Source organism: Dama dama, unplaced genomic scaffold (assembly GCF_033118175.1).
Source record: "Dama dama isolate Ldn47 unplaced genomic scaffold, ASM3311817v1 ptg000109l, whole genome shotgun sequence".
Classification (NCBI taxonomy): Eukaryota; Metazoa; Chordata; class Mammalia; order Artiodactyla; family Cervidae; genus Dama; species Dama dama.
The window spans coordinates 1-4140 of NW_026870920.1; positions in this window are offsets into that span (position 1 = coordinate 1).

The window sequence follows — 4140 nt, forward strand, 5'->3', positions numbered from 1 at the left end:
CATCGCGACCGGAGGCCTCTAATCCTTTGAAAACTCGAGAGGTCCGCGGAGATCAAGGCTTCCAAAGGAGACGATGCCTGACTCCTCTTGAAAATGGATAGGAGTCCCAGGATCCCTGTGGCACGTGGAAAGGGACACTGGGTCTTCCGCCTCATGTGGAGATGCGTCCCAATTGCCATGCCAAGACTCGAGGAGAATCCCGAGTTGTCCCTCGCACCTAGGCAGGAGTCCTCACGTCGCTGAACAAACACGTGTCTGGAAGGGTCCTCCCCGTCGCAACTCGAGAATATACCCCAGGTTCCGGCGCAACTCGAGAAAAACCATGAGCCTTCCCCCTCGCCGCGAGATGAGTCCCGATTCCCCTGCACTGCGTGCAGAGCAATTCCGTGTTCCACATCAAACGTGAAAGGAGCCTTGATTTCCTTGATGGCACTCCAGAGAAAACCCAAGATCACTGTATCAAGTCTAGAGGGATCCTGAGGTCACTGTAGCAACACGAAAGGGCTCCGTGGACCCCAAATCAACTAGAGATGAGAGCTTCGTCCCTGGCTTCGACTCAAGAGGAATAGCTCCTTTCCACAAGCACCTCAAGAGGAGGCTTCTCTCAGCTACATTTATGTGAGAGGGACCCTGAGTGTGTGGCCTCAAATGTAATGGACACCGAGATGCACTGATTTGAATAAAGGCCGGATATCCCTGCAGTGAATTGAATGCAGGCTCGTCTTGCATCTCCTAAGAAGAAGGGATGTATGAATCCCCTGTGGAGACCATAGAGAAAGACATTGTTCTCCGCCTCATCGCGACGTGAGTCCTCACATCCTTTGAGAACTCGAGAGGTCCGCGGAGATCAATGCTTCCAAAGGAGACGATGCCTGACTCCTCTTGAAAATGGATAGGAGTCCCAGGATCCCTGTTGCACGTGGAAAGGGACCCTGGGTCTTGCGCCTCACTGGAGACGCGTCCCACTTGCCAGGCCAAGGCTCAAGGAGAATCCCGAGGTGTCCCTCGCACCTAGGCAGGAGTCCTGACGTCGCTGAACAAACACGTGTCTGGAAGGGCCCTCCCCATCGTAACTCGAGAATATACCCCAGGTTCTGACTGCAACTCGAGAAAAACCATGAGCCTTCCCAGTCGCCGCAAGATGAGGCCCGATTCCCCTGCACTGCGTGCAGAGCAATTCCGTGTTCCACATCAAACGTGAAAGGAGCCTTGATTTACTTGAAGGCACTCCAGAGAAACCCCAAGATCACTGTCTCAAGTCGAGAGGGATCCTGAGGTCACTGTAGCAACACGAAAGGGGTCCGTGGACTCCAAATCAACTCGAGATGAGAGCTTCGTCCCTGGCTTCGACTCAAGAGGAATACCAACTTTCCACGAGCACCTCAAGAGGAGGCTTCTCTCAGCTAAAGGTATGTGAGAGGGAACCTGTGTTTGTGGCCTCAAGTAGAATGGACACCGAGATGCTCTGACTCGAAGTAAGGCCGGACATCCCTGCAGTGAATTGAATGCAGGCTCGTCTTGCATCTCGCAAGACGAAGGGATGTCTGAATCCACTGTGGAGACCACAGAGAAAGACCTAGTTCTCCGCCTCATCACGACCGGAGGCGTCACATCCTTTGAAAACTCGAGAGGTCCGCGGAGATCAATGCTTGTAAAGGAGACGATGCCTGACTCCTCTTGAAAATGGATAGGAGTCCAAGAATCCCTGTGGCACGTGGAACGGGACCCTGGGTCTCCTGCCTCACGTGGAGACTTGTCCTAATTGCCATGCCAAGACTCGAGGAGAATCCCGAGGTGTCCCTCGCACCTAGGCAGGAATCCTGACGTCGCAGAACAAACACGTGTCTGGAAAGGCTCTCCCCGTCGTAACTCGAGAATATATCCCAGGTTCCGGCCGCAACTCGAGAAACATCATGAGACTTCCCCCTCGCCTTGAGATGAGGCCCGATTCCTCTGCACTGCGTGCAGACCAATTCTGTGTTCCACATCAAACGTGAAAAGATTCTTGATTTCCTTGATCGCACTCCAAAGAAAAGCCAAGATCACTGTCTCAAGTTTAGAGGGATCCTGAGGTCACTGTAGCAACAAGAAAGAGCTCCGTGGACGACAAATCAACTCGAGAGGAGAGCTTCGTCCCTGGCTTCGACTCAAGAGGAATACCAACTTTCCACAAGCACCTCAAGAGGAGGCCTCTCTCAGTTACAGGTATGTGAGAGGGACCTTGAGTTTGTGGCCTCAAGTGGAATGGACACCGAGATGCTCTGACTCGAATTAAGGGCAGATATCCATGCAGAGAATTGAATGCAGGCTCGTCTTGCATCTCCCAAGACGAAGGGATGTCTGAATCCCCTGTGGAGACCACAGACAAAGACTTAGTTCTCCGCCTCATCGCGACCGGAGGCCTCACATCCTTTGAAAACTCGAGAGGTCCACGGAGATCAATGCTTCCAAAGGAGACGATGCCTGAATCCTCTTCAAAATGGATAGGAGTCCCAGGATCCCTGTGGCACGTGGAAAGGGACCCTGGGTCTCCCGCCTCAGGTGGAGACGCGTCCCAATTGCCATGCCAAGACTCGAGGAGAATCCCGAGGTGTCCCTCGCACCTAGGCAGGAGTCCTGACTTCGCTGAACAAACACGTGTCTGGAAGGGCCCTCCCCATAGTAACTCGAGAATATACCCCAGGTTCCGGCCGCAACTCGAGAAATTCCATGAGACCTACCCCTCGCGGCTAGATGAGGCCCGATTCCCCTGCATTGCCTGCAGAGCAATTCTGTGTTCCACATCAAACGTGAAAGGAGCCTTGATTTCCTTGATGGCACTCCAGAGAAAACCCAAGATCACTGTCTCAAGTCTAGAGGGATCCTGAGGTCACTGGAGCAACATGAAAGGGCTCCGTGGACCCCAAATCAACTCGAGATGAGAGCTTAGTCCCTGGCTTCGACTCAAGAGGAATACCAACTTTCCACAAGCACCTCAAGAGGAGGCTTCTCTCAGCTACAGGTATGTGAGAGGAACCCTGAGTTTGTGGCCTCAAGTGGAATGGACACCGAGATGCTCTGACTCGAAGTAAGGCATGATATCCCAGCAGTGAATTAAATGCAGGCTCGTCTTGCATCTCCCAAGACGAAGGGTTGTCTGAATCCCCTGTGGAGACCACAGAGAACCACCGAGTTCTCCGCCTCATTGCGACCGGAGGCCTCACATCCTTTGAAAACTCAAGAGGTCCGCGGAGATCAATGCTTCCAAAGGAGACGATGATTGACTCCTCTTGAAAATGGATAGGAGTCCCAGGATCCCTGTGGCACGTGGAAAGGGACCCTGGGTCTCCCGCCTCACGTGGAGACGCGTCCCAATTGCCATGCCAAGACTCGAGGGGAATCCCGAGGTGTCCCTCGCACCTAGGCAGGAGTCCTGACGTCGCTGAACAAACATGTGTCTGGAAGGGCCCTCCCCGTCGTAACTCGAGAATATACCCCTGGTTCCGGCCGCAACTCCAGAAAAACCAGGAGACATCTCCCTTGTCGCGAGATGAGGCCCGATTCCCCTGCACTGCGTGCAGAGCAATTCCGTGTCCACATCAGACGTGAAAGGAGCCTTGATTTCCTCGATGGCACTCCAGAGAAAACCCAAGATCACTGTCTCAAGTCTAGAGGGATCCTGAGGTCACTGGAGCAACACAAAAGGGCCCCATGGACCCCAAATCAACTCGAGATGAGAGCTTAGTCCCTGGCTTCGACTCAAGAGGTAGACGAACTTTCCACAAGCATCTCAACAGGAGGCTTCTCTCAGCTACAGGTATGTGAGAGGGACCCTGAGTTTGTGGCCTGAAGTGGAATGGACACCGAGATGCTCTGACTCGAAGAAAGGCCGGATATCCCTGCAGTGAATTGAATGCAGGCTCGTCTTGCATCTCCCAAGATGAAGGGATGTCTGAATCCCATGTGGAGACCACAGAGAAAGACCGAGTTCTCCGCCTCATCGCGACTGGAGGCCTCACATCCTTTGAAAACTAGAGAGGTCGCGGAGATCAATGCTTCCAAAGGAGACGATGCCTGACTCCTCTTGAAAATGGATAGGAGTCCCAGGATCACTGTGGCACGTGGAAAGGGACCCTGGGTCTCCCGCCTCACGTGGAGACG